The sequence below is a fragment of the Macrotis lagotis genome, chromosome 8 (assembly GCF_037893015.1).
Source record: "Macrotis lagotis isolate mMagLag1 chromosome 8, bilby.v1.9.chrom.fasta, whole genome shotgun sequence".
NCBI classification, from domain to species: domain Eukaryota; kingdom Metazoa; phylum Chordata; class Mammalia; order Peramelemorphia; family Peramelidae; genus Macrotis; species Macrotis lagotis.
Window position 1 is genome coordinate 47,497,594 of NC_133665.1, and position 19,150 is coordinate 47,516,743.

The following is a 19,150-nucleotide window of genomic DNA, read 5'->3' on the forward strand; positions in this document are numbered from 1 at the left end:
CACACACACACACAAATATACATTCATTTAGTCTCAGACACCTAAAGTATGACACTGAGTAAGTTGCTTAACCTTTTTCTGCCTCCATTTCCTTCATTATAAAATGAAGTTAAAAAAAATAGTATCTTCTTTCCAGAGTTGTTGTGAGCATGAAATGAGAAGCAACCTGGCACATAATAGCCACTTTCCTTTATTCTTTCTTTCTTTCCTTCCTCCCTTCTTTCTCTTTAGTTAAGATCTTATCTCACTCCCAGCCAGAGTTCAATTATTCTTGTGCTTCCTTGGATCTATTCTAATCTTTATCAAATCCATAATTTTTTATATTCCTTTGCAGGGAAAGAGGAACAAATCCTGTAAAAGTAAGCTAGAGGCTAGACTCTTCTCAAGAACAATGAAGAAAGTAGCACTTATTTTGAACCCTTTTTACTCCTACACTATAGATATTTAAGGTCTGATAGAGATAATTCTAGTTCAAAATCCCTCTTGGAGGTAAGTGAGAGGAGTGATCCCTTACATTGGCAGGTCTGGATTACTTTTTTTTTTAGGTTTTTGCAAGGCAATGGTGTTAAGTGGTTTGCCCAAGGTCACACAGGTAGGTAATTATTGAGTGTCTGAGGTGGGATTTGAACTCAGGTACTCCTGACTCCAGGGCCTGTGCTATATACACTGCACCACCTAGCCACTCCTGAACTACTTTTTCTACATATAATTTATGCACAGTTTAGCAAAGTATTTGACAAAGTCTCTCATATCATTCTTATGGATAAAATAGAGATTGAGGGTTAGCTGATAATACAATTAGGTGGATTTGGAATTAACTGAATTATTGAATCAAAAGGGTAGTCATTAATAGTTTGAGAAGGATTTAAGAGGGATGGACCCAAGATGGTGCCATGAAGGCAGGAATTCCCAGAAGGTCTCTTCCAAAACATTCCAAAAACCATAATATTATGACTCAAACCAAATTTTAGAGAGGCAAAACACCCAGAAAGACCCAGTAAATCAATTCTTCATCCCAAGGTAACTTAGAAAATCCATGCTCTGTTGCACTAGGGTCAGAAGGGATGGCAGTATAGCTAAGGTCACAAGGTCTAGCCTTCCAGAAACAGCCTAAGTGTTTTTTCTGTTCCAGAAACAGGGTGCCTAGGTCCTGGGTTCAGGACAACAGAAGCTGTTTCCAAACCTCCAACTCAGGGATCACCTGGCACAACTTGGAAGATCATTGGGAAACTTCTGCCAGAGAGATTATGGAGCCCAGGTCAGCATGGCCCTCAGCACAATAGTGGCCCTTAGTTCATCTGAAACCCCAGGAAATGGAAGCAGACCTGCAGGTAGCTGCTTCTAGAATGCTCATCCCAGGGAAGGTAAGGGGATCAGGGGAGACTGTCAAGGACTATCTGCTATCCTTGGGGCAGGAGTCTGGTACTCTGTCTAGACACTGGTCAAAGTCTGGGGCTTCCTATTGCCACAGCAGAAAAGAGACCCTCCTCACAGTTCCAGGGCAGAGGGGAGTGCATGTCGTCATCCACAGACCAGCACAGACCAGGAGAGCAGTCAGAGCCTCTCATAAGACCTTGAAGGAACTGAGGTCCTTGTGGGGGTATCCCAATAGCACTCAAAAGCTTGAGAAGCACCTCTAAACCAGAGCATAGAATGGAGAAATGAGTAAATAGGAAAAAAACACAAATAATTTCTTTGATCCCACTGAGAATCAAAACACACACTCAGAAGATGACAAAGTCCAAGTTTCTATATCTAAGGCCTCCAAGAAAAATAGGAATTGGTCTCAGGCTATGGATGAGCTCAAAAAAGATTTTGAGGGGCAGCTAGGTGGCGCAGTGGATAAAGCACTGGCCCTGGAGTCAGGAGTACCTGGGTTCAAATCCGGTCTCAGACACTTAATAATTACCTAGCTGTGTGGCCTTGGGCAAGTCACTTAACCCATTTGCCTTACAAAAACCTAAAAAAAAGATTTTGAAAATCAAGTAAGGGAAGTGGAGGAAAAATTAGGAAAAGAAATAAGAGCGATACAGGAAAATCATGAAATTCAAGTCAGCAATTTGTTCAAGGAGATCCAAAAAATATCATATTACCTAGCTACGTGGCCTTGGGCAAGCCACTTAACCCCATTTGCCTTGCAAAAATCTAAAAAAAAAAAAACCTAGTTTAGGCAATATAGAAAAAAACAATCCAAAAGGTTAATGAGGAGAAAAATGCCTTAAAAAGCAGAATTGGGGGGACAGCTAGGTGGTGTAGTAGATAGAGCACTGGTCTTGGAGTCAGGAGGACCTGAGTTCAAATCTGACCTCAGATACTTAATAATTGCCTAGCTGTGTGACCTTGAGCAAGTCAGTTAACCACAGTGCCTTAAATAAATAAAAAAGTAAATTGGCTAGATGGAAATGAAGATAAGAAAGCTCTCTGAACAAAAATAACACCTTCAAATGTAGAATGGAGCTTAAGGAAGCTGATAACATTGCAAGAATTCAAGAAACAATAAAACAAAACCAAAAGAATGAAAAATTAGAAGAAAATGTGGAATATCTCACTGGAAAAACAACTGACCTGGGAAAAACAGATCCAGAAGAGATAATTTTGAAATTTTTGGGCTACCTGAAAGTCACAACCATGAAAAGAGCCTTGACTTCATTTTTAAATAATTTCTACAAGAAAATTGCCCTGATATCCTAGAAGCAGAGAGCAAAATAGAAATTGAGGGAATCCATTGATCACCTCCTGAAAAGGTTCCTTCCAGGGAATTCCAGAACTCCCAAGTCAAAGAGAAAATATTACAAGCAGCCAGAAAGAAACAATTCAAATATCATGGAGTTACAGTAAGGATTACACAGGATTTAGAGATCATAGATCTTGGAATATGATATTCTGGAAGACAAAAGAGCTTGGATTACAACCAAGGATCAACTACCCAGCAAAACTGAACATCCTTTTCCAGTGAAATAGGAGAATTTCAAACTTTCCTGTTGAAACAACCAGAGCTGAACACAAAGTTTGATCTCCATGTAAAGGACTCAGGTGAATCACAGAGAGGGTGGATGGGAAGGGCAAATTATGAGGGATTTGATGATGTTGAACTGCTTGTATCCCTGCATAAAAAGATGATACTGATAACTCAAATGAACCATCTCAATCAATAGAGCAGTTAGAAGGAGCATATATAAACCAGGCATAGGAGAGAAGTGAATATGAAGGTATAATATATTATAAAGATGGAGTCAATGGGTGAAAAAGGAATGTACTGGGAGAAAGGGAAATAAGAGATAGAATGGGCAAAGATATTTAACATAAAAGAGTCAAGAAAACGTTTTTACAATGGAATGGAAGTGGGGAAGGCAAGGGGCAATGAGCAAGCCTTCATTCTCATCATAATTGAATCAGAGAGGAAGCAACATACACTCTTAATAAGGTAGAGAGGTGATAAACCCAAAGAGTCAGGCCACCAGGATAAAAACTCCCTCTTTGATAAAAACTGCTGGGATAATTGGAAGTTAGTATGGAAGAAACTTAGATTAGATAGATCAACACCTCACACCCTTTACCAAGATAAGATCCAAATGGTTACAGGACATAGACATAAAAAACAATACTATAAGCAAATTAGAAGATCAAGGACTAGTCTACCTGTCAGATCTATGGAAGGGGGAACAGTTTATGACTAAGGAAGAGTTGGAGAACATCACTAAAAATCAATTAGATGATTTCGATTACATTAAATTAAAAAGTTTTTGCACAGATAAAACCAATGTAATCAAGATCAAAAGAAAAGTAGTAAATTGGGAAACAATCTTTACAACTAATGATTCTGACAAAGGACTCATTTCTAAAATATACAGAGAACTAAGTCATATTTTTAAAACAAAAAGCCATTCCCCAATTGACAAATGGTCAAAGGATATGCAAAGGCAATTTACAGATGAGGAGATCAAAGCAATCCATAGCCATATGAAAAAATGCTCTAAATCATTAATTATTAGAGAAATGCAAATTAAAGCTTCTCTGAGGTACCACCTCACACCTCTCAAATTGGCCAGTATGACCAGGAAGGATAATGATCATTGTTGGAAGGGATGTGGGAAATCTGGGACACTATTACACTGTTGGTGGAGCTGTGAACTCATCCAACCCTTCTGGAGAGCTATTTGGAACTATGCCCAAAGGGCAACAAAAATGTGCATACCCTTTGACCCAGCAATACCACTACTGGGTCTATACCCTGAAGAGATGAGGAAAAAGGGTAAAAACATTACTAGTACAAAAATATTTATAACAGCCCTGTTTGTGGTGGCAAAGAATTGGAAATCCAGTAAATGTCCTTCAATTGGGGAATGGTGTAGCAAACTGTGGTATATGTATGTCATGGAACACTATTGTTCTATTAGAAACCAGGAGGGACGGGATTTCAGGGAAACCTGGAGGGATTTGCATGAACTGATGCTGAGTGAGATGAGCAGAACCAGAAAAACACTGTACACCCTAACAGCAACATGGGAGTGATGTTCAACCTTGAAGGACTTGCTCATTCCATCAGCGCAACAATTGGGAACAATTTTTGGCTGTCTGCAAAGGAGAGTACCATCTGTATCCAGATAAGGAGCTGTGGAGTTTGAACAAAGTACAAGGACTATTCCCTTTAATTCAGAAAAAAAAACCCAGATGTCTTATGGTTTGATCTGGTTACCTCTGAGAATTCTGTTCTCTTTAAGGATATGATTTCTCTCTCATCACACCCAATTTGGATCGAGGTACAACATGGAAACAAAGACTGACGGAGTGCTATCTGTGGGGTGGGGGTGGGGGGAGGGAAGCAAGATTGGGGGAAAACTGTAAAACTCAAATAATATCTTTAATAAAAATTTTAAAAAAATAAGGTAGAGAGGCAGAACCAGAGGGAAAAGGAGAGGAAGTGAATGGGAGAAAGGGGTTGGGGGGGAGTGTAGGTGACAGAGAAGAGGGAAGAACATGGGAGAGGGTAATCAGATACAACATACTTTTTTTTTGTTTTTTGCAAGGTGGTGAGGTTCAGTGGCCTTCCCGGGTCCACACAGCTGAAGATTGTTGGGTATCTGAGGCAGGATTTAGACTTGGGTCCTCCTGGATCCAGGGCAAGTGCTTTGTCTGCTGCACCACTTGGCTGCCCCACAACTCACTTTTAGGGAGGGATGAAGTGAAAAGTGAGAGAAAATAGAATAACTTGGAGTGAAGAGGAATGGATGAAGGGAGATACAATTAGCAATAGCAACAGTGAGGAAAAAAATTAAAACAATTTCTCTGATGGATTTGTGATGAAGAATGAGATCCATCCCAGAGACAGGGCTGATGGTATCTGATCAAAGACTGTAATACAATTTCCTTTTTCTTTTTCTCTCATTTTATTTTTTGTGAAGTTTTTCTATTTTTATGGGGGGGGAGGGCAGATCATGTTTACTCTTACAACAAGAATATTTTAGTAATGTGTAAATAAATAATTTTTTTTAAAAAAGAGGGACTTAAAAGGGACAGCTAGCTGGTGCAGTGGATAGAGTCCCTAGATAGTGGCCCTAGAGTCAGAAGGACCTGAATTCTAATCCAGGCTCAGATACTTAATGATCACCTAATTATATGACCTTGGGCAAGTCACTTAACCCCATTGCCTTGTTTTAAAAACAAACAAACAAGTAAATAAATAAATAAATAAGGGTTTAAAAGAAAGTCCCTTCCAAGATGACTCCAGGGATCTATGTTTAACTTTATGTTATCTAGCATTTTTTCAAGGATTTAGATAAAGGCAAAAATGACTTGCTTATCAATTTTGAAAATGGAATAAACTTAGGAGGTATAGTTAGCATGTATATTGTATGACAGAGTCAGAATTCAAAAATGAAAAATGTTGCTAGACTAGGATGCTTAGTCAAATCTAATATGATGAATTTTAATTAGGATTTATGTGCAAATGTGAGTTTCAAAATCAACATCACAAATTTATGTATACATTTGAGTTTCAAAATCAACGCCACAAATTTATGTATAAATGTGAGTTTCAAAATCAACATCACAAGTACAAAGTGAGGAATGCTTGGATAGAAAAAAAGTTTACCATTAAAATAAAATAGAGGGGTTTTAATGCATCAGAAACTCAATGTGAATTTTTCATTAGATATAGAGGTGCAAAAAGCTAATGTAATCTTAAGCAGGTCAACTAGGAGATACAGTAAATAGAGCACAAGGTTTGGAATCAGAAAGACTCATCCTTTTGAGTTCAAATCATGTCTCAGACACTTACCAACCATTTGAGCCTTGGCAAGTCATTTAACCCTGCTTTCCTTGGTTTCCTCATCTGTAAAATGAACTGGAGAAGGAAATGGCAAACCATTTCAGTATCTTTCCAAAGAAAATCCTTTCAAATGGAGTCGTGAAGAGTTAAATACGATTGAAATAACTGAGCAGCAATCTTACAATGATCAGAGAAACATAGTGGCCAGGTCTAAGGAAGTGATGGTCTCTTGACTTTTGCTAAAATCACATCAAGAATACTGCCATCAGTACTAGATACATCATATTTTTAAAAGATCATTTATAAGCTTAAGTCAATCTATGGGAGCATAGCGGAATGGTGAAGCACCTCAAGATCATGTCTTTTGCGCATCAATTAAAGAAAATGGGGATCTTAGCCTAGAGAACAGATGCCTTTTAGAGAAAATGTACTGTCTTCAAATATTTTAAGGAAAGGGAATTAGATTTGGCCCTAGAGGGCAGAACTAAGAGTAAAAGATTGAAGTTACACAACTTCCTAACCTTTGGAGTTGTCTAAAAGTAGATGAGCTGCCTTAGAAGATAATGGTTACCTCCTCAGCAGATGTCTTCATGCAAAGACTGCTGTGGGGACTGAGTGAACCACATTGATTTAATTCTATGACTCAATTCTAGAACTAGCTCAATTCCATTTCTGTTCAATATGGATCTAGTCCAATTTGTCTCATGAGAATTCTTTATTCACTTGTGATAATTGGGAGAAATTCTTATTGTATTGTTTGAACCCATCCCCATGTGTCTTGAAAACAGGACCACCTCTCCCTGCTGCTTAGAGATCCTTAACCAAGGACCCCTTAGGTTATGCTGACCAGAAACACAGTCACATCCAAAGATTTATACAAGGAGTTTTTTCACAATTGTACATCACAAGCAACCCATATGTCAATTGAAAATTGTACTCATACTGATCATTAGTTATTGTTCTTTGATTGTTCACAAACACTTTAGGAGTAGAATGCCTCCTTTTCTGATTTCAGGAAATTTCATCTATTAGCTCTCCCCCAACTTGGAATATTTCAACCAAATAGAAATCAGATTATTTAATGTCATATTGTTTCCTTTTAATTTATTGGCCTTTTATGATCAATTGCTTTTAATACATAAAAGTCTGTCTCCCTCTGTCTTCAGGGTCCAACCCTAACCTAAGAATGTCTAGTTCCACTTTAACAGGTGATTGGTATGCATTGCTTAATAAATCAACATATTCAAAAGACTGAACCTTTGTTTTCTTCAATTATTTCATCTTATATGACCCCTTGTCAGGTATTTCATTCAAGTAAGGGATTATGCTTAAAAACAAGTTTAATTAGATAGTCTAAGGTCCCTTACACTTCCAAGATGCTATGATTCTGGAACTCTATGATTCTTCTGTTGACTCAAGTTAAAATTCTAGAAGATTTAACAGTATTTCTTACTTATTCTGTATCAATCTCAGAGACCACAGTATTAACCTTGGAGCTATCATTAACCTGAGAGCTAACTTCTGAAATTTTTTAAGAATCAAGCTCCGGAGTGGCTAGGTAGTACAGGGGTGGCTGGGTGGGTGCAGTGGATAGAGCACCAGCCCTGGAGTCAGGAGTACCTGAGTTCAAATCTGGCCTCAGACACTTAATAATTATCTAGCTGTGTGGCCTTGGGCAAGCCATTTAATCCCATTTGCCTTGGAAAAAACCTAAAAATAAAAATAAATAAATAAATAAATAAATAAATAAATAAATAAATAAGAAGCAAGCTCCCTGGGAAATCCATCTCTACTCAAAAGAAACATGAAGTAGAAGGGAGTGCAACTAGTCTAAGAGTTGAGGATACTCAGGCTCAATTCCAAGTTCCCACACTAACTGCACCTCTGGTGGCCTAAGTTGTTTTTTATCTGTAAAATGATGATAATCATATATTTATTACCTATTTCACAGGTTAACACAAGGGACTGCTACAAAAATCATGAAGTATGAGATGCCTGAAAAATCTGATTCACACTAGAACTTGGAATTCAAAGCTTTTAGAGCTAAATGAGACCTTACAAAACATCACCTCATCCAATTTTTCTTATTAAGTCCCATATGAGGTCATAGATAATAGACTTAAAGCAGAAGAAACCTCAGAGATCACCTAATGCAAACCCTTTGTCTTCTTATCACAAGAGGAAACTGAGTCCCAGAGAGGTGAAAATTACATGCCAATAACCCAAGAAGGATTTGAGATTCAAATCCAGATCCTATCATTCTAAATCAGCTTCTAATCTCTCTTCCACATGATACCCTTTCAGATATTTGAAACCAATTACCATATCCTACCCCTAATCCCACCCAACCCCAACTATTCTCTTCTACATTCCAACTTTCTTCAAAAGATCATCCTATGATATTGTTGCTAGTCTCCTCATGATTCCAGCCAAACTTCTTTGGACCTGCTCCAGATTATTTATATCCTTTTTGGCATATGTACCTGGAACTACATCCAGAAAGAGGAAGATAAAGGACATGCACCCTTTTTTTGTACACTGTGCTTCTCAATGCAATTTATGACCACAATAGTTTTTTGGTTCCCAAATCACACTGTTGATTCATGACAAATGGATGCATGTTTCTCACTAGCAAATAACATTATAGGACAGGGGAGTAGATATGGAAATTCCATCTTTTGAAATAATAGTAGATCTACTATAGTACTCCTAAACCTCCATTCAAGTTGAATCAGAGAAAGGTATCTAAGCTGTGATAATGAATCTAACATAATCCAAGAAAGAGAAAGGAGCCAGCCCCATTAAGGAAAATGAGTAAGGTAAATTTGGGTTGAGTCAAACTCTGCAGAAATTATAAAGATGTTGATTGATGAATTGAACAGGCAATAACATAGATTATGTCCAAGGAGGGGTGGCAACAAGTTTGAACAAGACCTAGAATTGAAAGCCCAGATAAGTCTGAGGGTTTGTCTGATACCATGGGCCTAGCCAAAGCCAGGAAAGTCAACCAAGACAGATAAGCAGGGTGTTGTGGGTAAAGGGAAAGTAAGAGGGGTGGAACTAGGATTAGGATCTGCCATGGATGAGGCTTGAGAGCCTTTTATGACCATACTGAAACTTCCCTGAACCAAAAAAGACTATAGTCAATAAGTTACCACACAGAGAGGGGTCAGGATCATCAGATAAATAGGTCAGAGCTTTTGTCATAGGTTCATATTTAGTTGTGTGACCTTAGACGAATCACCTAAATCTAAGTCTCAGTTTCTTCATAAAAATTACTCTAATAATAAAGTGTTGTTGTTATTGTTTGTCCTTCATTCTCAGAGAGGATCAATGACATCCGGAAAGTGATATATTGAATTGCAAGTGAATTGGATTTAAGTGAGGCAGGGCAATGCAAAGTCTTCAGTCTCACCATCTCCTCCAGAGTCATCTAGGTCTAGTGGCAAGACAAAGATCAAGAAAACTGGAGATGGTCCTGGATGCAGTGGGAGAGTTTGGCCTTTTTAAACTAAGCTCTTTCCCAGGTCTCAGTCTGTATGAGGCAACATCCAATTAGTGATTAAGGCTAGGTAAGAAATAAGGCAAAGATGCCTTCTTTTATCTACTCCAAAAAAAAAAAAATCAATCTGGGAAGGGAAGAATCTCAGGGTTTCTGCTCAGAACAAAAACAATTGCTATTTACACTCACTCTGAGTCAAAAACCCAAATAAGAACCAACTCCAGCTTGGGTTGGGATCTATCATTGGCCAATCAGTGAGAGCCAGAGTGATTTGGGTTAAAGGTATAGTCAAGCTGCTCCATTTGAATCCCAATGAGCTTTATCAAAGCCTTCTAGAGCTCTGTTTCAAGAAATTTACATTTTGGGGGGCATAGCATCCACATATAAGTTATGATTCCCATGTGGAGGTAGAAAGGGAGGGAAACAATGAAGTAAGGAGGGAGGGAAGGGGGAAGGAAGGAAGGAAGGAAGGAAGGAAGGAAGGAAGGAAGGAAGGAAGGAAGGAAGGAAGGAAGGATGGATTATTGTGAGAATAATCAAGGATGTTTATGTGTAAGATGAAGTATACAAGTTTTAAGGCCTAGATAAATGCCAGCTACGGTTATAAGACTGAAGGTAAGAAGGGACCCTAGAAACAAGTCAAACTTCTTCATTCTTCTAATCAATGAAATGAGACCTAGAGAGATGGATTTTGCCCAAGTTCATGTAGGAATCAATGAGAAGAATCAAAATTTTAACCCAAGTCCTCTGTTCTTTATACTTCATTCAACTACCTTATTTTAGTAACCAAGGTTACCTTTATAGTATGACCTGAGGGACCAGAGATATCATGGTGGCCATAATCAATCAATCATACAACAAGTATTTATATTAACTACTTGTTATGTTCTAGGTCTATTGTGCTGGTTTCTGAGATAAAAATAAAGATGTTGAAATAGTCACTGCACTGAAGGTCCTTACATCCTACCAGGAGGAAGCTACACATATGGGGAGTGGCGACTAAGGAAAGAAACTTTGGCATTAAGTAAGTAACAAGGATTGGAAATATCCTTTCTAGTAATCCATGGAAATAATTATTTTATTAATATTCCCTGAGTAAGAGTTGGAAAGATGAGAAAGTTTTGTTGGGGTCTACAGGTTACAGGAGAGGTGCCAGGCTAAAAAGTGAAAAGGCATGATCTGATGCCTGCTAAAGGGTTCCATCCCAAGATTATTACAAGGACTTGAGTTTTGAGCAGAGTTCATACAATTTACAGATTTGCAGGCACTCAGTTTTCTAACAGACACCTGTGTATTCTCATGCCAAACAGGATAAGGGCTCCCCGCCTGCCAGTGGCAGCTGGACAGCTCCCTACTGATAAGATCAGCATTTTTCTCAAAGAAAAAGAACATTTCTGTTTAGTGGCAGACAGGTGGAGAGGCCAGGAGACCAAAAAGTCAAGAAAAACAGCATTTGGGAGAAGAGATGGCCAGTTTAGAATCCTAGGGAAGGTTTTATTTGCTTGCAAAGAAAATTCCATGATTTTTTTCTCCCAAATCAGAAAAGATTCCTCTCCAATTAACCACTGCTAAGCTTTAAATACTTCATTCCTACTCCTTTCCATCTGGTTGTTTCAAAACCAGGCTTACCACAACAGCTGGCTTTGCTAGTAACTAGCAGGTAAGTTCTCATCTTTAAAAGATAGATAAAGAATTGGGGGAAAGGGAGGTGAGAGAAGAGGAAGGGGAGGAAGTAGGCACATTTAATTTCTTGCAGGATTATAAATAATATCTCTATTGTATAGTAAAGGGATTTTTTTTCCAACTCTAAGAATCACCTGAGAGCAATTTCTTTTGGAGAGGGAGAAGGTGCAAAGCACACATTTTTCCACTGGCTTTATATGGGTGGACTGGTTGTCAGATGCTATTTACAGCCTGTAGGACAGTAATATCCATCAGGTTTCAAATATACCAATTGGATCAAGTTTCCCTATGCTGAGATAGATGTGAATTATGAAGAAATTTATTGTGTCCAATACATCTTGGTTAAAATCTGATTGATTCTGTGTCAGGTCCTAGAACTTTCACTTTCACTTAGTGGGGGAGGTGGGGAAGGGAAGAAATTTGATCCAGGTCAAAAGGATGCTACTCAGTATGCTCTTAAAAACACCAGAGGGGCAGCTAGGTAGCGCAATGGATAGAGTACAGGCCCTGGAGTCAGGAGGACCTGAGTTCAAATCTAACCTCAGACACTTAATAATTACCTAGCTGTGTGATCTTGGGCAAGTCATTGCCTTAAATAAATAAAAAAAATTTTTAAACCAACAGAAAATATTTGCCTAAACTGTCATAGAGATAGCATGTTCTACAGAATTCCAGATTGGGAATCTGAAGACTTGGGCTCTAGGCTTGGTCCTGTCACTAACTGAAATATGTGGCTTTGGGCAAGCACTTCTTTTCTTTGTGTTTGCTTTTTTGGTAAAATGGGAGACAATGCAACATAGATTGAGTGCTGTTCTTAGAGTCAAGAAAGTCTAATTTCAAATCCTGCCTAGGGAGGGAGGAAGAGAGGGAAGAAGGAAGGAAGGGGGTGGCTAGGTGGCTCAGTGGATAAAGCACCGGTCCTGGAGTCAGGAGTACCTGGGTTCAAATCCGGTCTCAGACACTTAATAATTACCTAGCTGTGTGGCCTTGGGCAAGCTGCTTGACCCCATTGCCTTGCAAAATCTTAAAAAAAAGGGAGGGAGGGGTATATTATTGTATAGGCTGAGAGACACAGGACTAGAGAATATAGATGGGGGCAACTTCATACCATAAATCTGGTATGAAGCAGTCACAAATCTGAGGAAACCAAGTCAAAAGGAAAGTGACAGAAGCAATTCTTCCATATTGGCAACAGAAAGCTGCCTGCCCTTCATTATCATTCATGAACGCCAAGAGGATTGTGGTTTAGAATTCTGAACAATTCAATTGAATTCAGTTTCTGTTTGATGTCACAAGGCATTAGGAATATATTTGCATTAGGCAAAGTATTACTACACTCAATGTAGAAGAAGGATTACAGGGGAAATAGGCATGAATTTATTAGCAAATGTCACTTAGCATATGTTGAAATGGAATTTACCAATTCCTACTATAAAGGCTGACTCATAAAAATCTTTCATTGGGGTATAAATATTCTCCAGGATCAAATCAGCAATGTTTAAATACTTGTTATGCAATATTTCTAGAACCTGGATGAGGAAGGGAAGAGGAATGGATAAAATGATACACAATCAAGAGGTGTTAAACTCAGCTGATATATATGACATTAGTTACAAATACACGCAAATTAATTTATATTGTCGGATGGAGGCAGTATGGTGCAAAAAGGAAGAGAATTTGGAATCAGAGGACTTGGATTCAAATCTCTATGATTTATTTGTGTTTTGGGACATCACTTAAATTCTTTGGATATCTCCTCTCTCTTCATCGTAAAATTTAGGAGGTTGGACCAGATGATCTAAAAGGACCCTTCCATCTCTAAATATTCATAAAAAGCCTGAGAGGTAGGTTCTCCATTTTATAGATGAGAAAAATAGAGGCTAGGATAGGCTGTCACTGGTCCATGATCAAATGACTGAGTGAGAACTTAAACCCAAGTCTTTTATTTTCAAATGTAGGGCTCTTTTCATTATAAAACACTACTTCTCAGTGAAAAGCTGTTATGTTATGTTCTTATAATAAGCAAACTTTATTAGACCATAATAATAATAATAATAATAATAATAGCTGATATTTAGTGCTTAAAAGTTACAAAGCTCTTTATGTATTAATTTATTTGAGCCTCACAACACCCTAATATAGTTGGTATTATTGTTCCCTATTTACAGATAAATAAGTTGACATTTGAAGTAGTGAAGTAACTTATCCAGGGTAACATAGCTATCAAGTGTCTGAAATGGGATTCAGATTCAGAACTTCCTGACTACCTCCAGTACTCTATACATTATACCAAGCTGCCTATCCAACATATTCATATTAGACTGGAAGAGACCGGGATTCCAGTCCAACCTTATTACCATGGGGCAAGTTATTTCTTTGAGTTTTCAGTTTCCTCTGATCCCAGGGTGTTCAGAGCATAATTCCCTTTACATCTCATTCTAGGGGAGAGAGGGGTCACTTTGGAAGAAAAAGTGTGGAAGAGAGTAGGCAAGGGATACTATGGTCAGACCAAGGAACTAAAAGAGAATTCTTTCTAAGCTCAAATTGGATTCTGACTCCTATCAAGACTCTTTTCCCCCTTCTTGCAGCATCCCATCAAATAATAGCTACATGTCCTATGGGAAGCATCTATGTTCATTCTCTAAGGAATACCTGCTCACCAGGTATTTCCCTGAACAGCCAGATGGCATCCCTATCAAGCATTCTACAGAGAGGCTCCACCTTCATTCCACCAATTAAAACCATATGCAATTATCTTCCAACTAATGTCACCCAAGAAAATAATAATGAGGCACATAAATGTCACTCTGTAACTTACTTGTTATGAAGTGGGGAGAAGTAACTGGAGTAGGGGTGATAGGGAGGAATAGAGTGGAGGATTTCCATCTGGGATCATAGAATCAGAGAACTTTAGGGTTAGAATAGGCCTAAAGGATAACATAAAATCCCTTTTGCCTTTCTTCTTATCTCCAACACTTAGCACTTGTTGATATATTTGCCTAGTCCAATTTCCCATTCTAAAGTAAAGGAAACAAAAGACCAGATAGGGCAATTATCCAAGTATTACCAAATGGGATGAAGGCCCAATGTGGCTAATTTCAGCTCTGCCTCCAGTTACTCCCCAGAGAGACCCCACATATGGAATTCCCTAATAGATTTAATTCACAAAGTCCACTCAATATAATAAGACTAATCTTTCTAAAACTGGCTCTTAGAGTACCATTTTCAGTCTGGCATTTTTCCCCCTGTTCCATTTGGTTTGCCACTGCCATTTGAAATGCTGCCCTGTTTGTTCTGATCTATCTTTGAGTTTTCATTTTGTACTTACTCCCTGAGGAGTATCACAATGCAGGACATTTTTAAAACCAAATAATCAATCAGACATGAAAGCAAGTTTTGGCTCAGGGCTGAAAGGAAATTAGGCAGTAGACCCAAAAGAAAGGACATTTACTCTGCCCTGCCATGACTTTTCTCCCTTTGTTAAGCATTGGCAGAGTGATATGGGACTAGCATGGTATAAGTGGGGAAAGAAAAGAATACTGGGTCTGTAGTTAGCAGTACTGGGTATAAATCCCCTATCTTTTATTTATTACAACATTCTTTGAGGCAAGTCATTTTATCCTCTGTGTGCCTCAGTTATACCCCATGAATAAAATGAGGAGAGGAAGCTATACATTTTTGAGGTATCTTCTAATCTTACATTCTAGAATAGAGGATTAGGCCCCAGGCCACTTAAATGAAGCAGCAGTAAGGAGGTTGGAAATGAGTGTAGTGCAGGGGAAAGAGGGAGGCAGCAGTCCTCTGGTAGTTGTTTCCATGCTTCCCACCCAACAGCCAACAATCTTTTAAACCTTTTGGAACATAAATATATAAATAATACATTGTAATAGTGCCAGCTGTTTAGCCCCCATGTTTTGGCATTTTCCAACAGTACTTTCTTCTGCCAAGATTGTCTGTCTGGGCAAGAAAATAATAAAAGCTCACATTCACACAGTTCTTGGATGGGTACAAAGTATTTCCTCATCGGGTCCCTATGAAATAGGTAATATAAGTATTATTCCTATTTTGCTGAGGACCAGAAGAGTGAATGGTTTGAGTTGCTTATAATCATCTGGGTTAATATAGGTCCAGGATGCAAATCCATGTCTTTCAATTCCATATCTGGTGACTTTTCCATTAGTGACAATTCTGAATACATGGCTCAGGGAATCTGCAACATAGCTAGCTTGATGTTAGCCAGGTTTTGACCTTGAAGTACTGTTCCTTATTGGTTCTAAACCAAGATCTTGAAGTTTAGTCCTTACTTTGTCCCTTCAGTACCAGGACCTCTCCACATCAACCCTCCCAAGGATTGGAATTCTATTCCTGAATCCTAGACCCCCTCCTAGGCACCAGACTGGCATCTGACTCCTATTGTCAAAGCTCTCTGATGCCATCTGGCTTCTCATATGAATCCCCATTTATTGTCTAACAGACTACCATGGGACTTCCAAGACACCCACTACTTGCTAGATCTGATGCTAATTGTTGTCCCTAGTTGTTGTTCGCCTGGTTGTCAGGATCCCTCACTTTCTCCAACTCCCACCAACACTTTTCTCAATACCAAACTGGCATCCTATCTGGATAGCTACCTGGTGTAATGGGAGGGAGGACAGTATGATAGAAAAGACATCAAATTGAGAATTAGGAGACCTAAATTTCAGTACTAGCCTGGACACTAATGAACGGTGTAACCTTAATGTCTTCTAATTTTTTGCAGCTGTGCCACACCACTGGCTCATTTTAAGTTCATAATCTACTAGAAAACCTGAATCTTTTTTTCATCTTGCTTGCTTGCTGTAATACACAAGGGTTATTTTTATTGTTTGTTGTTCAGGCATTTCAGTCATATCTAGCTCTGTGATCCCATTGGTATTTTCTTGGCAAAGAGTCAGGAGTGGTTTGTCATTTCCTTTTCCAGCTCCAGGAGTGGTTAGTCATTTCCTTTTCCAGCTCATTTTACAGATGAAGAAACTAAGGCAAATAGGGTTAAGTGACTTGAATTTTAGAGTGGAAAGGGACCCTGGAAGTCATATATTCTAATCCCATAATTGAATAGATTTATTTATTGCTACATTATTTGAAACATATCACTCTACCCTCTCAGTGCCTCAATTTTCCCATGAGTAAAATGAGGAGGTGAAGCTAAAGGATCTTTTAAGACATTTTTTAGTTCTACATTCTAGACTAGAAGATTGGTTAGTTATAGTAAATAATGTATATTGTTATTTTGATTCAGCTTTGTCATATCATAGCATAATACTTCTTCCCAGATTTCTTGAATTTTTAAAATATTTGTTATTTTAATATTCAGAAGTCAAGTTCTGCCCTTACCAGAAGCATGAACCAAACTCCCAAGACAGAATTTGCAACAAGTCAGTCCATCTTCACCTGAAGACCTCTGGAGGCAAAGGACTGACTACCTCATAAGGTAGCCTATTCTATTTTAGCTCAAATTCTTTCTAATAATGGATCAAAATCTGCCTCTGTCATTTCAAGCTTTTGGTTCTAGTACAACCCTCTGAATATCTCTAATCCCTTTTTCTTTTCAAATACTTAAGAACAGTTAACACAGCCTCAAGTGTTCTCTTCTCAAGGCTAAGCACAGTTCTTTCAGGGCATAGTTTAGAATATCTGGATCCCCCGATCCCTTCTTGCTTTACTAAAGCAATCACTCAAAATGTAGTGCCCCAAACTAAACACAACCCTCCAAAAACATTATTATCAGAGCAGAGAATCTGCTTCACAGAATTGTTATGAGGTTCAAATGAGAGAATGTAAAGACCTTTATAAACCATAAAGCACTATAAAAAGTTTGTTATTTTTGTCGTTGCTGCTGCTGCTATTGTTGTTGTATTGTTATACAACTACAATGAGGAATGCCAAATATAAAAAATTCAAAGAAATATGGGAAATATCAACTCCCTTTTTCAAGATGTTACATTTGTAATTATACAAGGTGGTGCATTGGATAGAGAACTGGACTTGGAGTCAGAAAAACCAGAGTTTAAATCATACTAGATATGTGACCCTAGACAAGTCATTTAACCTCTGCCTGTCTCAGTTTTCTCATCTATAAAAAGGGAATAATAATAACAACATCTACTTCCCAATATTGTTATGAACATTAAATGGGGTCCTTGTAAAAAGCTTCAAAAACCTTGTGGCGCTCTGTTAATGGAAGTTATTTTTTCTTTTTAATTTTTTAAAATTTACATATTTTTCCTTTTAAATATATAAAATAAAGCAAGCATTTACATAACATAGCATAGTAAAAAAACTAATTGCACATAAAACTGCAAATCTATTATGAAAAATTTTCTATCCCTTTTAAATATATAATAAAATTATCATATAATTTTTTTTTCTTCCCTTCTCTGCTGTCCCACCCGAAAGAAGGCTATGATTAGACACAAACAGCTTTAAAAAATGCATAAGCTTTTTTGGAAATAGAGTGTCATGTCATTTGGCAAATTTATTTTTATTGACTAATTTTTTATTTGACATATAAACACAAAACTGCAGCAATATTCACCAGTTCAACCCCCAAAACAATAACAAGTATCATTAAAAAGTGACTACAGATAACTGTTTATGAAACCTTATGCTTCAGTGTTTATCCAATCAGGAAAAGAAAGGATGAGTGAGTACTTTTTTAAGTTAGCCAATCAGTTCAATGCTTTTGCTCTAAACTTTGTTGTCATCTGAAATAATGTTCATTTAATTAGTTATCGTAAATGATGTATATTGTTATTTGATTCTGTTTTGTTGAGATATCCTAGCATAATAGTTATCCCCATATTTCTTAAATTCTTAAAATATTTGATCTTTTAATATTTAGCAATAATATTTAATAATAATCACAATACTAATTCATTTTATATAATAATATTTAATAATAATTGTAGTAAGATTGTAATAGTTGTAGAAATATTGAATAATAATATTAGCAATACTAATTCACTTTATATAGTACTTTAAACATTACAAAGTGTCCAATCTCCTTGCTCTTCTTCATACAATACTCCATCTCCCAGCATCATATCTTTGCCCTGCATGTGGCCCCATGTTTGTAATGCTCTCCCTCTTCACTTCTGCCTCCTGGTGTCCCTAGCTTCTTTCAAGACTCAACTTCAAACCTATCTTCTGCAAGATGCCTTTCCCAGACTCTGAAGTTTATTCACATTCTGGAGCATCACCATTATCCCCAAATGTTCCACTTCCCTCAATAAAAACTCTGACATCTGACTATGACCTCCTATCATTCCATCTCTTCCTAAGACTCCACCCTCCTAAAGACATTCTCTAATTCCATCAAGACTTCCAATCCCTCTAGCCCTCAGTGCTTTCTCAGGCTATTACCCCTGCTCTGAACCTAGAGTTAGCCAATTCAATTCTATAATACCCTCCATTTCTTAATCCCTTGACCCTTTGCCCTATCACCTTTCATCCTTTGCCAAACCTCAGTCTTATTTCCATTGTCCTATCCCTCTGCTCCTAATATGTTGCTGCTAAAGGCAACTGGAAGAAGTCACATAGTTGTATGAACTGTCTCCTCAATCTGTCTATTAAAACCATCCTTACATTATTTCTCCTCTCTTTTCAACCAAACACCTAGAAAATTATGTCTATTCTCATATGTCTATTCTCTGTATAGT